Source organism: Pavona decussata, unplaced genomic scaffold (assembly GCF_977016875.1).
Source record: "Pavona decussata unplaced genomic scaffold, jaPavDecu1.1 SCAFFOLD_417, whole genome shotgun sequence".
NCBI lineage: Eukaryota > Metazoa > Cnidaria > Anthozoa > Scleractinia > Agariciidae > Pavona > Pavona decussata.
This window is the reverse complement of record NW_028145779.1, coordinates 51,480-72,939: the sequence shown is the minus strand read 5'-3', so window position 1 is coordinate 72,939 and position 21,460 is coordinate 51,480. Positions and strand designations below refer to the sequence as shown.

At 37.9% G+C, this 21,460-nt stretch overlaps 1 protein-coding gene and 1 long non-coding RNA gene across 5 annotated transcripts in view; one reads left to right on the top strand and one right to left on the bottom strand.

Moving 5' to 3' along the window:
• Window positions 1-17,302, bottom strand: part of LOC146450839 (uncharacterized) — a 38,229-nt gene extending 20,927 nt beyond the window's left edge. For 3 of the 4 annotated variants that reach the window (XR_014860206.1, XR_014860208.1, XR_014860207.1), the window contains exons 1-4: window positions 16,659-17,302; window positions 12,305-12,388; window positions 12,069-12,140; window positions 11,166-11,388 (exon numbers count right to left, since the gene is read on the bottom strand). This is a non-coding gene — a long non-coding RNA (uncharacterized LOC146450839). The remainder of the gene's footprint in view (window positions 1-11,165; window positions 11,389-12,068; window positions 12,141-12,304; window positions 12,389-16,658) is intronic. The other variant, XR_014860209.1, reaches the window with a different exon arrangement.
• LOC146450838 (uncharacterized) overlaps window positions 5,841-21,460 on the top strand; it is a 30,225-nt gene continuing 14,605 nt past the window's right edge. Inside the window, exon 1 of the mRNA XM_085099869.1 lies at window positions 5,841-6,222. The gene's annotated coding sequence lies outside the window, so the exon portion shown is untranslated. The remainder of the gene's footprint in view (window positions 6,223-21,460) is intronic.

Below are 21,460 nucleotides of genomic sequence, written 5' to 3'. Positions count from 1 at the left end.
TTTGTGTTTTTGTTCTCGAGAAGACACAGACAAATTAAAAGTTCCTCATTCTTGTCGAAATAAATTATTTTAATAGTTTCGATCGTATGACAAAAACAAAACAAAACAAAACAGAAAAAAAATAAAAATAAAAAAAATAAAAAATAAAATAACAAAATCAGCCGTCACGGTAATATTATTTCAAAGGGCAAATTTTAACTATATAGTACCAATAGTTGTCATCATCGTCATCATCATCATCATCATCATCATCATCATCATCATCATCATCATCATCATCGTCACCATCATCATCATCTGTTTCATCGTAATGATAATAAAAAGCAAGAAAGGGTGACTATAAGTTTATACATAGCCCCTCAGTCATTATTATTACAAACTTCTCAAATCAATTAAGTCAACCTTAGTTACCGAAACTAAAAAAAAAAAAAAGATTTGCAAATCCGTTGCTCGCTTTGCCGGACGTTCCTTTTAATTATTATAAAGGCATCATATACTCTTGCACTTTAATTTGTTCGATTAAATCTACTTTCAAGAGCTCTGGAATTCATTTGGAAGATCAGGTAGACTAAATATGGCAGCTGGCACGACTTACTCTTTAAACGATTGGCGTTGGTTGTCAGACATGGAGAAAATCTGAGGTTGGATATTGTGATGGCCGGTTTGTAAACTCAGTCATGTATGTAGCTATACAAAACTAGTAAACGACTTGCATTTTCTAAATCATTAAACAATACTTGTTTATTGTATGTATTTGTATAGTATTTTGCTCGTTCGTATGATAAATCCACGTTACAACATGCCTGTTTTGGCCACTAAGTTATATTTTACCGTTGGAACTTCTCAGTGAACTGATTTTGTGGTTCATCGAATTCCCACCTGATGAGACTAAAAAGTAACCTGATTTGGCAATAAGCATCACGGATGCAGTGTCATTTGCTAACAGACACTTTAGGTTGTTGTGAAAGTTGTCCCCATCTGAAGCGGAAAGGTTGAAATTCTAAAAATACAGCGAAACAATGAGTTCAACCAGACTGAAGATAACGAATGGCAACAACTAGTCTAATCTGATTGAATTAAACAACACCACAACTTCATACAGACAATAAGTTTTTTTTAACCTTGAAATAAACACAGAAAAAATAGGTCATTGTTAGTTTTCTTTCCTGAAAACGTGTGTTCCATCCAAATTATCTTGGTCGTCCTTGCTTTTGGTGGATCACTTTACACGAGTAAAAGTAACAACGCAATGATGACGATGGTACTGTGTTAAGTTGTAGAGAGCCTGTCCACACTGCAACGCGTCTCGCCAAGACTACACTGTATATCCAAAGATCTATTTCAGTCACAAAATGCTAATTTAGCCTTGGTGAACTATGTGCTGAATCAATCCCACATGGAGACATTTTGGTCACAATTTGGGGCGAAACATTCCTATCAAAGACCTTCTCAGCCCACTCCGGGACTCACTTTAGCTCTTGCCTGGGTGCACACGGATTTCGAACCGTGTACATTATTCGCAGTTTGGTCCTTATTGATGACTGTAAACATACGCTTCAAAAGCCATTCTTTAAGACTTATTTTAGCCATTGAAATTATTGACTGTTTTGACACAAATTTTAATAGATGAGCAACATTATCCCTTAAATAGCACAGTATGTTTCTCACAGAACAGCCCTAATTTGAGGTCTATAACAGATTTTTTGAATTTACACTGTATCTAACTTTCCCTGTAGCTCACACCGCAGTTTTTGTTACAAGACAAGTTTCGAAGAGGGTAAGGTATACGCTCAACTTGTTAGTCTTGCAACAAATCAAGCTGTAGGAAATACAGTCAAAGCCAACAGTACCTAATGTTGAACATTGATGTCGCCCTCACTCCTTAATAACATATACTCTCCCCACCCCCTCCCACCACCTAGAAAAAGCAAAAAATCATCGGTCCTTTCATAACAAGACGCGTTTTTGAGGGTTACCCGGGATGCTTGGGTGGATGTAAGCATTAACTTTGCTGATAACCTGTTGGAGTTCGAGATCGTTGATTGCATAAAATGATGACCTTTTAGTAGTTAGTTTTCAATCGAGTTTCTTAGCTCTTAATGATACCGCAAGATAACAGCATATCTGACAGGTACTGGAAATTATCGTGATTGTTACGAGCATGAATTACAAACCTTATCATCAGCGCTAATTATATTCTGGTTACGCACTGTCAGTAAGTTGTTTTCATCAAGAAAACAGAAAGACGAACAGACATAAAGCTCTCCTAAATGAAAACTTGTAAAACTAGTAAAATTGACAATCAAACCTTTACTTTTTTTGTTAGGTCGATTAATACCAGTAGCACTTAGACATCAGTTTGACAAAGTCTACAGTTCGATCTGTTTGTCATAGCCGTAATTTCTTCGCCGTGAGCTCTCCAATTTCCACCGTTTAAACTAATGAGTACTACTTAGAAGTTATTCTTTCGATTTACTGCTTTAAAAATGTTTGTTTTCTGTCTTTCCGTTTCGGCATCCCCATGCGTTACCCTACTTATCGTCATAAAGGGATTTTTTTTTTGACGATAACGTAACCTAATGACCACACATTAAGGCCTGACTCACGTTTTCTATTCTGGTTATGCAATGTCAGTAAGTGTAAGATTACATTTGAATTGTCCTCGTTTAATCAAGGAAAAAAAAAAAACAGAGAAAAAGCTTTCCTAAATGAAAACTTTTAGCAACAATTGGAAATCAAACCTTTCACTTTTTTGTGAATTGGATTTCCAGTAGCGTTTAGGCATTAGTTCAACAAAGTTGTGTGACGCGTGTTTAAGCTTATCAATGACCTTTTCTCCTCGCATTGTGCTCCTACAATCTGTCAAACTAAGCGTGATTTCTTCGGCAGGAACTTTCCAATTTCCACCGTTTAAACTGTTGAGTACTTCTTAGAAGTTATTCTTTCGATTTACCGCTTCAAAGGGGTTAATTTTCTTTCTAAAAACGGCATATTTGAATCTAAAACATGTCAACAATATGGCCGCGAATTTGAAAGACTAGTGGCTATGTGACGTCACACAGATACGGTTGAATCCATCTCCTCCCTTCCTATCCACATAATTGATTCTGATTGCGCCGTTTTTGTAGGAGAGAATGAGAACATTAGAAGACAAATGTACCCCCTCTAGGAGAGAACAGAATTTAATTCAGGTTCAATTAATTTATTCATTGCAATTTGTGACTGCAAGGAAGAAAAAAAGAAGGAAGGCGACCGAAATTTTGACATGGTCTTCCCTGAGGGCATCCCGCATAATTAATGTGCAGATTCGAGCTACCATGAAGATGCCGAGCTCAATTTTAGCTCATTTTTTTTTTCAGCTGTCCACGGTTGCCGCATTCTGTTGATTCTCCGTTTGGTCTCTATCATGTCGCTGTCGTGTTAAGTTTTCTACGCAGTCCGATCAGCCTTGCAGAAATGTGAGTCAATTTTAGACACGGTCTGCCCTCAGGGAAGAACTTTGGGAAACTCTGAGTCAGACTCGAAAAAAGTATATATGCTTTATGACCTTAAACACGTGAGTTCATTGTCGGCCCCCTTAGTAGTTGACATTCCAACAAATCTGACATGATTATCATCAGTTCACGGCTCCTTCTGGAGACGTTGAAAACGAACCGATAACCAAACATCCATTCATTGACACGCAAGGATAGGATCATAACAGTGAATATTCGTTGCTGACACACACGCAGGTTAGGGTAAAACTGATTATTAATATCCCCATTGGACCCTTGTATATCCTTGGGTCTGAGTTTTCGTTCCCCCAGTAAATGCCAGAGGATGGAACAAAAAAAGTGAAGAGAAAATACCATGAATCGAGCTTTAGTGTCACTATTAATTTTAGTAATACAGACTGCAAAAGCTCAATTAGTGAACAATAGTGGATAGATGATTCTTCTATTCAAGTACTTACATAGCATACGTGGGGGACTAGCTTACCGCGGAGCAATATAGTCTGACCATTGCTTTAAGGTGGTTTATTATGACATCTTTTTGTCGTTTATTATGACATCTTTTTGTCCCTATAATTTTGGCGATCCACATCTCCATGCATCGCCGAAACTATTGTACTTTCCCAGCTACCACAAGGATAGTATGGGACTGGCGCTTGAATAGGTGTCTGGCCATACCGCGTAGAGGTGTAGTGTTACCTTTGCTTTCAGAGCTAGAGGGCTACACATATTGGTTTGTTTGTGTTTTTGTTATCGAGAAGGCACAGGCAAAAGTTCCTAGTTCGTGTCGAAATAAATTCGTCACAGTAATGTTATTTCAAACGGCAAAACAGTAATTATATTTACCAATATTGTCATCATCATCATCATCATCATCATCATCATCATCATCATCGCAATGATAATAAGGAGCAAGAAAGGGTGGCCGTAAGTTTATACATAGACTCTCAGTCGCCACCATTAAAACGTCTAAAATCAATCAAGTCAACCATAGTTAGTTTAATTTGTTCGATTAAATCAACTTTCAAGAGCTCTGGAATTTATTTGGAAGATCAGGTAGACTAAATATGCCAGCTGGTACGACTACTCTTCAAAAGATTGGCGTTGGTTGTCAGACATGGAGAATATTGTGATGGCTGGTTTGTAAACTCAGTCATGTATGCAAAACTAGCCATGCAACTAGTAAACGACTTGTATTTTCTAGGTCATTAAATAATACTTGTTTATTGTATATATTTGTATAGTACTTTGCTTGTTCGTGCGATAAATGCACGTTAAAACATGCATGTTTTGGCCACTAAGTTACATTTTACTGTTGGGACTTCTCAGTGATCTGATTTTGTGGTGCATCGAATTCCCACCTGATGAGACTAAAAAGTAACCTGATTTAGCAATAAGCATCACGGATGCAGTGTCATTTGCTAACAGACACTTTAAGTTGTTGTGAAAGTTGTCCCCATTTGAAGCGGAATGGTTAAAATTCTAAAAATGCAGCGAAACAATGAATTCAACCAGACTGAAGATTACGAATGACAACAACTAGTCTAATCTGATTGAATCAAACAACACCACAACTTAACAAAGACAATAAGTTTTTGAACCTTGAAATAAACACAGAAAAACAAGGTCATTGCCAGTTTTCTTTTCTGAAAACGTGTGTTCCATCCGAATCATCTTGGTCGTCCTTGCTTTTGGTGGATCATTTTACACGAGTAAAATTTTCCTGCAAGTAACAACGCAATGATGACGATGGTACTGTGTTCAGTCGGAGAAAGCCTGTCCTGTTTTGGTCACAATTTGGGGCATTAAACATCCCTACCAAAGACCCTCTCAGCCCACTCTGGGACTCACTTTAGCTCTTGCCTGGGTGCACACGGATTTCTAACCATGTACATTGGGCGCATTTTGGTCCTTATTCAGTACTGTCAACATAGGCTCAAAAGCCATTCCAACCTTCTTTAAGACTCATTTTAGCCATTGAAATTATTGACTGTTTTGACACAAATTTTAATAGAAGAGCAACATTAGCCCTTAAATAGCACAGTATGTTTCTGACAGAAACGGCCCTAATTTGAGGTCTACAACAGATTTTTTGAATTTACCCTGTACTTAACTTTCCCTGAAGCTCACACCGCAATTTTTGTTGCAAGACTAGTTTCGAAAAGGGTAAAGTGTACGCTTAACTTGTTAGTCTTGCAACACATCAAGCTGCAGCAAATACTGTCAAAGTCAACAGTACCTAAGGTTGCACATTGACGCCGCCCTCATTCCTTAATAACATATATCCTCCCCACCCCCGCCCCTCACCCCCTACAAAAAGCAAGGAAACCATCGGTCCTATCATAACTAGCCAAAGCAAATTAGCCCGCTGTAACTTACAATCAAAAACTTAAGTTTGATTCAAAACTGCGTTGCCATCTAGCGTCATCAAATCCTTTTGGGCTGTGAGCGCATTGTAATACAGACAGTAAAGGCTCGTTCCTAGCTCCTATGAAAACTTTGGGACACTCTGAGTCGGGCTATGCCCGCGACATACACCTTAAACCCTTGAACACGTGGGTTCATTGTCAGGTCCCTCAGTAGTTGAAATTAATTGACAGTAGTTGGCGTAAGGGGTCCTAAAGGAGACGTTGAAAACTAACCCATAACCAAACACCCATTAATGAAGTGACACCTTGCTACGCAAGGATAGGATCATAACAGTGAATATTCGTTGCTGACATAAACGCAGGTTAGAGTAAAACTGATAATTAATATATCCCCATTGGACCCTTCTATATCCTTGGGTCTGAGTTTTCGTTCCCCCAGTAAATGCCAGAGGATAGAAAAAAAAAAGTGAAGAAAGAATACCATGAATCAAGCTTTAGTGTCATTATTAATTTTAGTAATACAGACTGTAAAAGTTTAATTAGTGAACAATAGTGCAAAGATGAAACTTGGCGGATAAGCTCAAAGAATTTTAAGCTGAGGAAGATTAACTAAACAGGAACAGTCTGAAAACAATTCATGCTCCGGTTACGAAGAACAGCTTGCATTTCTTCCTGCTTGGTGGCAACGATTGAGGTTAAAATATCTCTATTACATTTCGCAATTTTAAGCATGTAGGGCGGAAGTCGGATCAGGCGAAAGATCTAGTTTAAAAGTTTCAAGTTTTGATTATGACATAATTTTTTTCAATACCGCCGATCCCAAAATGCTGGAAAATACCGCAAAACAGTTCCTTGGTACCTAAAGGTGGTGCTGAGCGTTCCAAGACTGAGTCTGAACAGCGCCAGTTCATCGTCACGAAAAGAAGAACCTTCGTTTACCGTCCCTTTGTAAATGTTCATACTCATCTTTCTGCGCACTAGTGTGGAAAATATAGATTAGCACGTAGATTTAATATCATTCCACAGATCTTCGAATACTACGAAGTAAAATCATATTGACACGGGTTTGCTGTTGAAACGCAGTCGCTGGTGGAATAGCAAGCAACCATGACATTAAATGACATTAGATCTGAGATTTTTCTGGCATTTTCCTTGGCAACTGGAAACGTTTTACATTGAAGATAGCAAAAACAATAAAGACCCATATATTCAGTGAGTATAGGTAAATGCTAAATATTTCTTTTACCTGAAACAAGAATTTCTTTAGGCTATCCCATGACAGACGGGTATATAATTTGTTCGTGACAGAAAAAAAGAACCATTAAAAAGCGTGAATTTACAATCTAGTAACTCTGGCGGGAATGATTAATCGAGATTGTGGCTCTAAATCTTAACGAGCATTCTAAAATCTATTCGTTTCCACTCTGCTTGTACTCTTGGGGACATCAGCGATTAGGGTTAACATTTGCCATTGTAAAATAATGCACAGTGGTTAATTTCTTCGATGAAACCAACCCACTCACAAACAAAGGCACCAACAGGAACCTAGAAGGGTTTCAGGCTATCAGGGAAGTAGCCATTGAAGTTATGTTAAGATGCCCAACACATCTTGTGACAGAATTTTATATTCCGGTTTTGTCCTTACTCTTGTCTGTACATGTTGGCGTCTTCGATGGTCATAATAATAAAAGCCTTTTCAGATCCCAGCTACCAATGACAGCCATTTCCGTGACAGAGCTTGCAATTCTTAGCGCCAACAGACCAAACATGTTGTTGCGGAGCCGAACCCCTGGCTTTCTTCTCAAACACCACTGTAGGCTCCACACAACGTTTAACGAACGGAATCGAATTAGACGATCAATTTTAGCGGGAATTGAACTGCGCAGTGAATTCAGCTTGAATTTCTGAAACTTTACAACGTTAGTTCAAAATGGCGCATTCAATGTTTGTAGCGGTTTCTTTTTGCCAGTGGATTGGAAGGATTATTCTTATTTGGACTCTGCTGTGCCTCATGATCACAAGGATTGCGGAATAATAAATTCTTCATTATCTTTGCCCAAACCTACCGCAAAATTTATCTGAACCATGAACCAGGCCTCACAAAGCTAATTTCCTTAATAAAGCACATTACACGCTCTCAAAGAAGCAAGAAGCATTCTATCAGTCATGTCTGAGGTCGAAAGCGAAGCATTCCCTGGCCAGACACTCCATGACTAGGTTAACATCAACAGATATAGCTTTAGTTGTCTTTCATTATTAGTGCTGAACAACCCGTCGGTTTAATTTAAAATTAGTTTTCCAAACGTACTAAAATCTACAAGAAACGATATAACAGATCGTCAATAAATTGCAAGTCCTTTCGAGATTTTACGGGTCTTAAGTTCACGGATGTTTACTGATTCCGAAATCATTAATTGCCCCCTGAATGTGCCAAAAATTTTGCTTATCAACACTGCTCGATTAAATAATTCATTCTTTCGCTGAATGATTCTCTCATATTTGGTTAGACACATACTGGAATTAGTTTTTTCTAATTCTTGCTCTTCCTACATAAAAAGATGAGTGCCGTAACTGAAAGTGGAGAATAGCAACACACGGCTGAGTTCCTTGATTGCGTGCTACTTAAATTAGAGGCCATTAGCTTTTGATCCCACTGATATACACAACCTTGAGAAAAACGTATGGGTAAAATGAAGTTGTGTTCATCATCATAATTTTAAGCTGCACTAATTAAACTCAGTGAAACGTGGAGAAGCTTTTCTCCAATTCAATCATCCTTACGATTCGCTTGTGGAAATTCTTTACCGGATTTTCCTCATGACATTCAGTCTGCCAACTTTGCTTGCTATCCGATGATCAATCAGCATGTTTCTGTTTTCTTGTAAAGATTCAACGCAATTATCCATCCAGGCACTTGATTGTGATTTAAGATGTTCTTTCTCTCTGTCTTCCTCGCTCTCTATGTATAGTATGTATCTCTCATTAAACACAATCACGAAGAGAATGCATGATGGCCTGCACGAGAGTCTGTCACAATTGTTGATCAAACAAAAAAAATGTATGGATACAAGAAGCTAAATTGTCTTCATTGTGGGTTTAAAAACGGCGGTGTCAGTAACAATTCGAGTGAAACTTTTGATTCACAACACTACTTAGCAAGATCTTGACTGCTCATAAAATCAAACTAAGGCGGGAAAAGAAAGGAAAATTTACACGGTAAAACGCGTATTTGAACCAAAGGGCTGTTTTTGGGTAACACCATTGAGTGGTCATACGCTGGAGCATTCATCCACCAAAAGGTGAATATAATGTTGCTGGTTACTTATGTAGAAAGTAAATCGGCTTGCTTGTTGAATTAACTTGGAGTAGCCACTGGTATGAAAACCCCCGAAGACGTGACGGAATCGCTGACCTGTTGTCATTAAATTCCCTGATCATGATAGAACTGGGATACAATACACTCAGGGCGCACAAAACTGAAAGTCAATCCAGTTCGTGTTAACATTGACAGAAACTCAACATTACAGCTCCAAGAAGTCGAGTCCATAATTATCTGTGGATTTATCACAACGAACAACTGTGTTCAATTGATCTAATGGAAGCAGACTTTTACAACCAATTCTGACCTGATATGATTACAGCTAATTCTAATCTGATATGGCATGGATTTTCAGTAACTAACTGTTAAACAGTTAGAAAGAAAGCTATCGTATTAAAAACTTGTTTGCCAAAATCTATTTTCCAATTTATGGAGGTTAGCTGCAAGGCTAGAGTCTGCAACTGATCCTTGTCAAATATCGCACACAATACGATAACTGCAAATGCTTCTATTATTGAAAAGAAACAAACTTAATTAGGAAATCCCCTAACCAAAAACGAATACACTGAAAGAGCCTTCCAGGCCTGGGGTTTCTAGCTTACCTAGAACATGATCAGTTTCGTTCGTTCAAGATTGGGCTATGAATTTGGTCTAATCAAGCTTGTTTCAGAACTTCTTTACCAAATCGAACCCTGATTCGAACATGACGCGATTCCGCAGTGAGTTAACTGCCAACAGATCGTGTTGCAGTAGTAAACCTTCTAAAAATTGGTTTTGGATCCTTTTCAATATGACAGTAAGCGTCAAATGCTCTGAAATCTTGATAACAGTAGTTAGAACGCAAAAATTATATTTGAGAACTATTTCAGTTCACAAGGTTTCTCCTTCATATAATTGATTATACACTCTGTGTATTCGTTTCCGCATAGCAATAAACGGTAACAATTAACACATATGCTCTACGTATTTTGTACAACAAATCGTTACTCTGATGCTGCAAGTTCAAGAGGTTTCAGCGTCTTTCAACAGAAATAAGACACTAACTTAATTTGCTTTTGCAAGAAAATTCTACATTAAAAGATAAGTCCAGCAAAAAAGTGAACTAAATGCGTCCCTCTGTAGTTGACCATCAACATAATTATACGTATGATCAGATGCAGCCAAAGACATCGTGATAGCCACTGTCAGACAGTCAACATTCCGACATTTCATAGTCTTTTCCCAGCTGTCATTTCAATCCAGTTGCTTATACCTAACGAACGTCTTAAATTTTAGAAAATTCTTGTATCGAGAAAGCTGAAATGTTCAGCTTGTCAAGACGGCATGGGACAAAAAGAAAGGCCTGAAGATCCGACAAATCGAACCTAGCTGGTTCGGTCTCGTTTCCTTTAATTTGAAAATGAAACGTGCGTTTTATTTTCCATTGTACTGTTTCGTGGAGCTCCATGAGAAATTGCCGGCTTAAAATCACGGCTATTTTCGTACATTTAGACAATGTAGATGGTTTTAAATGAGGTAACCAAAATTTTAGAAAGGCAGCGTAAATGAGTCGATCGTGATGAATAAAGTCATTTGATGACCGCCAATGTGCCCCGCAAATTGACGAACACTGGGTTCACTGTCCTTGGGTAATCCTTCCCAAGTGGGTTTCTTTTATATAAATTTAAAGTTACCTGAACACATTTGAGAAAATTAAATAAGTATTCAAAATTTTGAAATCAAAAGTGAAAGCGGACTATATGATTACAAACCATTCGCTCTTGCTGTTCAGGGCAAGCCAGTACGATCAAGTTAGAAATGTCTTCATTTACCATTCATTATCTGTTGAATTATCAAAGTTATTCAATCTACAATGACCAGCATTGCAAATTGCAAGATCATCATCACGGGAAAATTATTGTTTCTTGGAAGCCTCACAACCTGTAGCCATTTTTCCACTGATTGCACCGGTTTTGGGTCACGGCTGTGGATGAGGAAGACGCTTACCTCAGTTCGTGGGCATGCATTTATTTATATGGAATCTTCGTAGTCAGCAGTGCTGCTCTACCGGGATATAGTTTTTCGTTTATCCTCTGAATTGTCTAAACATCTGAAAACTTCCTTCTCGTCTGTCCGTCGCTACAGAGGTGGCTGTATGTAGTTTACGCAGCAGCACTGATTTTGTCAATACCTAAGTTCGGGCTGTTAAATTTTAATAGTGCACCGCCACCTAAAATACAATAAAATATACTCCACTTAACCAAAAACATCAAGGACTGAAAAAAGCAGTAAGTAAAATAAGTTAATTTAACCTCAGAAAATATTTGCTACTTGGGTAATCACGCGAGCTAGAAAAATGCAGATCAATTACCCAAACAATCTTTCTCTACGAAAGGTGAGTTTAATTAACCCAGTTAGCATCGAGATTCAGTTAGACTATTTGACTGTGCAAATCATACCTTTCTCAAAAAAAAAAAAAAAAAAGAAATTATATTCACATACAAGAGAGCCAGCTCACAGGCTGCGTATACCAGATGATAAATCAGGTTGTTTGAACTATTTGAGATCTTTTGATTCAGCCACACCAATCATCTTAAATAAAAATAAAAATCGTCTCTCTTTCCGATGGTTAACAAGAGCTGGTTCTCCGGCATTAAACATATTGCGCTACAATTCGTGATCATACAAAAAGTCGAGATCGAAGATTTCTGAAGTCTGGTTTGTTTTATACAACCTCATGCTGTCGTAAAACTAAAATTAATTGTTGTCTGTAGATAGAGTGAGGTTCAAGAATCAAACGGCACTCTCCTCAAAATTACAAGATGGTTATAAACCATCAATGAAAGTCTTGTAATTTCCATTAGGCTGCGAGAGCGTATATTGCTCTTTGTTTTAGAAATATCTGCTTACCTTCGCGTAGGTTAGGTTTTGACGCCGGACATCTTGCTGTTTTTACAGCATCCATCATTTTAGTCTTCCTCTCTGTAGTAAGAAAAAAAGAGCTTATTGAGTCGAGAAATCTGTCGTCTATTGTAAAATTGAACTTTGTCTGTCGGACTGCACACATGGGGATGGGACAAGTGACGTATTTTCTACCGTCAGGTCATACCTACACAAAGGATATGCACACCAAAAGGCTCACGAACCTAAAATCCATCCAAGTTTCCATCATGAATGGGGACGACATTGCAGCTTCAGGGTTACATAATGAATCTGTTTCATGTTAATAACTGCAAGGGCAAAATCAAAAGAAAATAGTCAAGCGTGAAACAATAATGGATTTAATGAAACCAAAATGCAAGAAAGTTTAAATAACCGTGAAAACAGCCGTCCAAGCGGATGCTTAATTTCAATGAAGCTACTTCAATTATTGCTTAAATCCTTTCGAAGTCAGATTTTATTAGGTCAACACTTAATGGGCAATCAATGCAAAACATTGTAGTCTTACATGGCATTTGCTATTAATTACGGCATCATTCCGCAGATCGATCTTCAAAAGGAAAAATAATGAATTAATATGGTCAATTAAGCTAACTATATCCTTAAAATCTAACACATGGAAAAAAACTCATAGAGAGCTTCACTGAATGGAATCCTCGTTGGTTCTCCATTTAAGATCTTCTACTTGAAATCAACGATTGGAGTACAAGCCCCGTCCGCGCTTGCCCCTGAATCAGTTCAATTTAGCTACCCCGACAAACAAAGGAGAAACGAGAGATTGAAAGTACGAAATAATGAATACCGCCAAAAGGGAATTTCTACCTGAGCATGAAGATTATAACCAAAGAAGAGTCGTAATAATGTATCCTCCTTTTAGAGCCAGGTGATCTTGAGAAGAAAGTTTGCTTTTGAGATAAAAGAATCTTCTTTTTCCAACATCAATTGACATGCACTTTGAGCCACGCAAGCGACAAATCATATACCCAACAAACAGTTCTAATGAAAACTATTTTTTATAATATGTTTTCGTCCTTCAGGAGGTCAGTGTAGATAATAACATGCTTTCGCAAGCGACTCATCCGGATTATATGTTGTCACGTCACGGCAGGCTCTTCACGCAGTATTCACTTACTTCTTAATATGAAAGTTTCCACCCATCTCACTATCTATCTAAACACCACTGAACAAGACCATCGGGCATAAACTACCTGTTTTCTCAGGCCTTAATTTGTGTTACATGGAGCCCGTACAGAGACAACACTGAATATGAAGACCCGGAAATCCTTATGGGAACCGTTTGAGAGAAAAACCTCGCTTACGACTCTGGAAACATTATAAGGGTGTCCGCTTTCAAATTAATTTTGCGGCAAGGTATGCGGCAAGGTTCAATTTCTTCGCATATATATATCCCACATTATACGGAGGAATCCCTTTCACCGTTGTAGTGGATACCAGGTCATAAATTGGCTCAATTCAATGTATTATATAACAAGAATCAACGCTCAACATTTTGCCGACTGTATCATCGCTCTGGTGGTGTACGTTTACGACAGCCAAAGACGTCTGACTTTGAAAATAACAGCAATATTTTATGAGCAGTCAAAGCCAGTGTGCTTTAATTCTGATTATTCTAAATTCATCATTGATACCAGAAGTCTGCAAACAGCAAGTAAACCTTATACTTTAGCTATTCGATCGCTGTACATAAAAGCTGTCACCTTAAAATCTAGCATAGCGGGCCTACAAAGCTTTAACATTTTAATGGCAACTAAGTCCAATCAATTTAAAAGCAACCCTTAAATAGTCCTGATTACAACTCGCTGTTTTCTGCATGACATACGCCATGTTGTGCAAAAACTGTCCTCCGGCATTCCGGAAATAGAACTGCTCACCTGCACTATCGATTTGTTATGTTGAGAGCTTGGTCAACTGTTTCGAACTAAACTTCATTTTGCGGCGTCGGCTAGATCAATGTTGCTTTTGGGCTGCTAGCCAGCTGCAAATTAAGTTACGGCACTTGGAAACATTTCTGCTGTAATACTGCACTGATTAAACGGATTCGATTATAGATTACACTCTGCTAATTGCTAACAATGTTAACGTTTCTACAGTAAGTCATAAAATCATGACTTTGTTTACATGTATATATAAAGAAAGCAGGGCAGTTGTAGCCGATAGACCATGTTAAGTTTTCGATTCAGTACAGGAGAAACTTGTTTGATTGTGATTCTTTTTGTAGTCGCTGCAGCTCACAATCATTTGACAGATTTGAAATTTGCAACACGGTCAGAAGGGTAAACACCACTGATTAGTACAAATTATTCAAATTAAAATTACTATAAAACGAATAAAAGTTAGCAGTTGTAGACTGTGATGAAATGTCAGTTTCAATCAAACATGCAACACACCAGTGCGCAATCACACTTTTGAGAATCAGGTCTTAGTATCCTAAGTTTGGCATCACAATCCGTATATATATAATATATAAGTCGATTGAAAAATCTCACGAGTATTCATGCCATACACTTTAGTACCAGCTTCTTAAAAAAATATCCCAAAACATTTGTAAGAGTCACCCGACTCCATTAGTCACTGAACGCTAGTATTTGTACAACTGAATATTACCGAACAATTCGGTGGTCTTTGCTTTTACTCCCAAATTATAAATACTGATAATAAAAAAGCCTATAATTGCTGTCCTTGTGGTCATGACCCAAACACTATTTGGTGAAGTGTGCAAAACACAGTCATTTAAATAGAAGTCAATTGGCAAGAATTTATGAAGTCACACAACGAATGATAAAGTTTAACAAAGTCAGAAAGCGAGCAGCAGTCGATACTACAACTGAAGCAAGCTCTCTATTCAACAATCTATCTACACTCCTACATTCAATTCATGGCATTTGATTTCTTGTAACAGTACTAGCTAATGTGATGTTTTCACTGGCACTGCAAAGTTATCTCGAATCGTCCCCTTCTTCCATAAATCGTGACTTGTAAACATAGTTGCTGAAGTTTATTCACAAAAGACGACTGAGAATTCTACTGTAGCCAAATCGTTCGCGAAAAAAGCTGAGCAATAATACGACCCCCCCAGCTTTATTTCCCCTTTTTATATAGACTTCCGGCTCGGCCTTGTACTAGCTGAAGAATCAAACTTAAAAATTCGATAATCAAACAGCAAATTATATCCTAGAAATAAATACAAAAAAAAACGTCTCTAATTTCCATCCATTTGTAAACCTAATATGCAATTTTCATTTCAACGTCTTAGTCAAGCTCCGGGGGGAGCCTTTATATCGCGCAAGTTTGAACTCTACACAAATCAAAACATGTTGCTTTTTTTGTCACATACCTATCATTGTTACACGCATTTGATTGCATCAGTGCTTCAGTGAAGGCACAGACGCAATAATATATTAAATAATTCAAGGTTAGGGAATTACAGAAAATTATGATTCGAATCACCATACGACGTGAAAAGCTGTAAAGAAAAACAGAAGAACTGCCTTGCAAAAACATTCCCGTCAGCATTTCGCCTCGCTTTTTCTTTCAGAGCTCTGTAAATAATCCACTTGACCTGTGGTTCACGACTCTGTATCAAAGAAGCAAGCTGTCTTTGTGTGGCGGTCTTTGTCAGAAGAATTTGATCAAATTTCAAATTTGCTACCTGTTTTTCAGACTAATTTATAACGAAATCCTTATCAGTATAAACATGCCAATCACCACAGCTAGCCAATGGCCAGCAAATGGAACAATTCTTCAACAACAACATTCCATTATAGATACAGAATGATTCCTAGGCACCTTCATTTTCAACTTCCACAAAACTTGATCTCGATGTAAGTATATTCACCGATTACTATTTGTTGTTCTGCGACTATCCAACAATTTATGCAGCAAAATTCATTTCAAGCCGAACGCTTTAAAACAAATATCTTCTGGGCTCTATTTATTTTCTTCAGAATTTCTTGCCTATAAATATAATGTGCGCGAGAGCTGTCAACTTCAAACGACGTGTAAATTCTGAGTTCACGGCCTTCACTGAATCGGTCTGGAGGTCTGTGTTAGACACGGTATAGTTTCAAACAAAGTGAAGTAACAAAAAGAAAAAAAAAATGGTTAATAATTTTGAAACCCTTACACAAGGTCTTTTAGTATTTTAATACAAGAAGCTGCAATTGCCAAAATGATCATAAACCCAGTATTTTTTAAACTTATGTTTACTTCATCTTTATCTTGTTATATCATTTTTGTTTTATTTTCCTTGCGAGGTCATTTCGGTATCAATGGGTGATCAGTCACAAATTACTCAGTTGCATTTCTTATTTCGGCCACATGGCTTTGTTTTTCGAATGGGATCATTTGTGTAAATAAATCTGCAGCATTTTGTGAAAGTGTAATCCAAAAACCATAAAGTATGAATTAAAAACTGAGATGAAACAGATAAGTTCACCCATTTAAAACTACTATGGCCAGACGCATTTGAATGTTAACATTCAACAAAACGAGTACTGATTGTCTACAAGTGAGGAGAGAAGAAAACGTATATCTGCTTACTTTACAACAAAATGATGCCATGCGGTGACTGCAGCTTCTCTGCTAAGCTTTTTCCAAGTTGCATTTCTGTTGCTTTCACTGTTCCAACTCTCGTGTTCTATTAGCAAGCCAAGCCACGCAAGCCAAGCCACGTGCATTGAATAAACTGATGTCAACCACAACTTTGGAAGTTGCACGACTCTTTCCACGCGATATCTTCAAAGCAGCCAAATTGTTCGTATCGACTAGCAACAAATGCTCCAAATGACTTTAGGCCATGCAGTACTGGTAAGGTTGAGGCAACAGCTGACTTTGCCATTTCGCTGGCAAGTAAGCTTCCAAAGCAAACATGTTACTTCAGTTAATGCTCGATAGAGCCAAGGTGACTGATTCAGTTGCCCGGCAACTGAAAATCAGTTAATTTGCGCTTTCTGTTTGCGTTATCGTGGTTAGCTGGTCAAACCGGCATCAAGCTTACGGCGAGATATACTATGTGCATGGACGCCGGGCGTTAAAATACTCCTTTCAGTTATCCGGAATACAAAATCCTGGTACAAGTCTATATTAAGATCCGTATATTTTCTTGCCCTTATGAATATGCCATGCAACGTCTTTGGTTTTTTTTTTCGTATATGACTTTAAGGAACCGTATGACGATCATTTCATGCAGACTGAAGCAAGAACATGCCTTTTTTCATGGACCAACGACTGCTCATCGTTCTTTGCGTTCTTTGGGCTGGGCCGCAACAGTGATCAGCATCAGATTTCTCCCTTAGACACCACTACTTGATCAAACATGTATTTAGTGAGAATGAAAGGTATGATCAACAAACATGAAATGCATGAGTATTTAAGCAAATTCTCCCAACTGGTACCAAAGGGAATATGTGGAGCAATTAGGAGAATTTGAATGTTGATACTGAGGCTTAAGGGGTTAATTTCGAGAGTTTCACATGACAAGAGCGCACACAACTGATCGTTTTTTCTGATAATGTCAGTGCCAGAAATTCTCAGCCACGACCCAATATCTTTTAAGTTTCCGTGAGACAAAGCCTTGTTGACACGAATCTGCTTCGAATCAGGAAATCAATAATGCGGAAGGACCCTATTGGATGTAAGGAAATTGGAATTATCGGACTTTGACCTGTTTAGACATCTGTTAACCACTGCCGAAAACGTATCACGTAGTGACATATTAAATTTATTTTGAACTAAGCCGCCATCTTGGATCAGCTTTTGCTATCTTGGAAGCCTCGATTTCTTTAAAACTGGAGAAAACCATCCAAATCAACTCAAATTTAATGAAAACCAATAAATAAATGCTAGACAGGTGATAGGTAGGTAAGTAGGTAGGTCAAATAGCAAGAATCCAAATTTGTAAAACTGAGCAGCGATCGTTGCCAAAAAAGAGATACAACGAGGATTTAAATGAGCCACTGGAATATGTGCATGTACCAGTACTCATATGAGGACTACCTACCAGTGACTGAGCAAAATCCGCTTCGGATAGGGAATTCTTTAGGTCAGCACAGTACGTCATGTTGTGCTACTTATGGTCGATTTGATCCCTATTCAACAAACCAGAAAGCAAAAACAAAAGGCATGACCATTCATGTACAAAAAGCGGACCTCTGATCGTCTCTGAGCGGGCGTCGAAGCACAGGCAGCTTAAGCACATGTGATGAGAACGTGCGCTGAGTGTTGTGTAAGTTAAATTAGTAGGACCTTTACCATTCCGTGAAAACGATCGATTTAACAAAAAAAGAAGCCTCGACTGTGCTCTGTTCTATTGTAAAGCACGAACTGCAGGAAGCGGCTTGAGCACGAAACAAGTGTAGGGGGAAACACGAGACGTAGTCGAGTGTTTCTCCCTACTTCTTGAACAAAGCACAGTCGAGGCTTCTTCATTTGTTTTATGATAAAGAATCCTTGTATTTCTCCACGCATTCAACCTCATTTTCAAAACAAACTTCCTTTTCCAAACGAACAGTAGTGGCGTCAGCGTGCATCTGTACTCTCATTTCTCTCATAAAGCACGCTAAAATAAGCCAATCACCATCCTTGTTAGAATGATTCAAATGATTTGACTGGTTGAACAAGACGATAGCTGTCAAACATGTCAAAGCAAAACATCAAAGTACACAAACTTTGCATAGTTCGAAAGTAACGCCAGTGCTTCTTCAGAGTTTTTCCGTTTGAAAATCACGATGGGAAAATAAATTGTTTAATGAAATCCGGTAGATTTGCGGCTCATGAAAATCTGGACGTTATTAACATGGCAATTCGAAAACAAACTGCTTAAAACTTGGGGCTGGTATTAAACCAACTGCTGGGCTGCGTTTTGTGAATGAACAACAGACGAATTCACGGAAGCAAGAGGATTGCTGGAGCTGTTGACACAGTTAGGAAAACTGGGATGCTGTGACTGCTGTGGCCTCCCACTTAATGCTCCGGAGAGGATATCTCAAAAAGCTGTCAGTTGTTCACTCGATGGGCAAGGGTTGTAATTTCTGAGGCTTCATGCTTCACTGTAGTGAGCGGAGGTGGCCATGATGTGTCGTGATGAAACTTGCACGGAAAATGTTAGGATCTTGTAAGCTTATATATATGTGTGTATTCGCTAGCTAATTAAATTTTTAGTTTTCTCCATTTTTTGTTTGATTTTTTTACACGAAAATATGGCTAACAAGTGTTTACCGTATTTGAGCTTTTAACACTGTATTTTAATAAGCTTATGACATTTTTACATTTTTCGCTCAAAAACTTGAGCTGCCCACTTTGTGTTATCTTTGGTGTTTTTCGGCTCTGCCTTCGTTGAAATTTCGTCAGTTTCGGCGGTTGACATGTTTGCAAATCTCTGTTTTTGTTTTCTACTTGGCTCTGTGAATTCATCGCTAACTTCTTAGGAAACTTCACTTTCAATCACCGTGTTATTTGTACTGTTACGCACAGGATGGTCTTTATCCATTGAAGCTAAGAGCTGGTTTTCGTTTTTTAGGTTATATAAGACATCTGGGTCAAAAAATAAATAAATAAATAAATAAACAAATAAATAAATAATCAATCAGTCAATCAGTCAGTCAATCAAAAAATAAAAAAGACCGAGAGAGAATTCCAGGAATTTCACAAACGGCCTGATGCTCCGTGCATCTGTACTCTGATAAAGCAAGCTGTTTCAACCAATCAGCGTGCGTTATATCGAAACTTTATTATAAATTGGGTTAGGAGCGGCCGTTGAGAATTTGACTGCTTTGTAAGACGTTAATCATCATCATTATCATCATCACTATCATTATTATTATTATCATTATTATTATTATTATTATTATTATTATTGTTATTATTATTATCATTTTTATTATTATTATCATCGTCATCATTACTATTATTATTATCATCATCATCATCATCATCATCATCATCAATTTGTAGCACATTTTTTAGAATTACAATAAAGGCCAAAGGCAGTGCTGATATAGTATGGGGCCAGTGGTGCCGTAAATTAAAAATCAAGATGTGCTAGTTAAAAAGGTAAACAAAAATGCCTGAAGCAATCGAGCTATATTTAGTTGGCTGTGGTAGACAAATATGAGAACAATGACGAAGATCTGGTATGTGCATTTATAGGATAAAATAAATAAATAAAAAAAGCGAAGTGCCTTATGCTCGCATTGAGGATCGGCCATAACAGTTAAGCTTATGTTCTTCAGAAATCACTTGCCACCTTTCAGCAATACAAACGCATTTTGAAGAATGTTCAGCGTCAACGAGCGAACGATAATTCAATACTGTCGCCGACAAGTTTTCTTTTGTCTCAACGGCTGAAAACAATTTGACTTCACGGTCGAATGGATGATCTCCAAGTGCAGATAGTCATTGCGATCTACATTTTAATCTATGGTTGCAAGCTTTTCTTTCGCGTCAACGGAAAATAATAATTAACATTTGTATGGTGCAAATTAACATGTGCATATGATCAAATGCGCCTAACAAATTGTATATGTAAGAAATTAAAATAATTAATTAAAAACAGTTATTTACAATTCTTACATCAAAAGCTATTCGTATTGTAAGCAACTCTAAATAAAAATGTCTTCAATTTGGACAAATGGCGAAGAATACCGTAAATGATCTGCCTCAGCAGGCAAAGAAAGATGCAAACACTACAACTCTGACACTCTTTTTCTTTCCACGTGCAATTTTACGTGACGTCATTGCAGGCGTGGGTATCCTGGATAATTAAAAAAAAAAAAAAAAAAAAAAAAAAGAAAACAGCCAACTGCGCATCCTTCCCAGCTTACAGCTGCAAATTTTGGATTTTTTCCGCTATTGAGAAGAATAGTGTGCTACCTCGCTAACGCTCGCCAGCGATTAGAAAGTGTGACAGCGCCATGTATAGCGGTAGAGGGATATGTTCAAGATCAACAGGCCCTCTATCCGAAAAGAAAGAGAATTAAAGAGAATGGACATGCAAGTTATCTTTTTGTCTAATGAGATACTGGTGATTATCACCGTTGAGGTTAAAGGCCTGTGTATTTTGGGGGTTATTTGATCATTTTTCGCCTTCTTTGTCGTCACTTTTAACCCCTTCTGTGAGACGAACCTAAAATATCATCAGTCGCTGCTGCTGTTAGCTCTAAAACCATGAAGTTTTAAATCTGATTATGACGACAGCACACAATTCGGTGGCGATTTTCACCTTGTTTTTGACGCATGCGCTTTTGGTCGCCAGTCAATAAAAATCTGGTTGTGAGATTTCATCATTCTCTTCCCAGAACGGCGATCGTTTTGGCCAGCAGAACAAATAGACGTTCCCGGCGCAG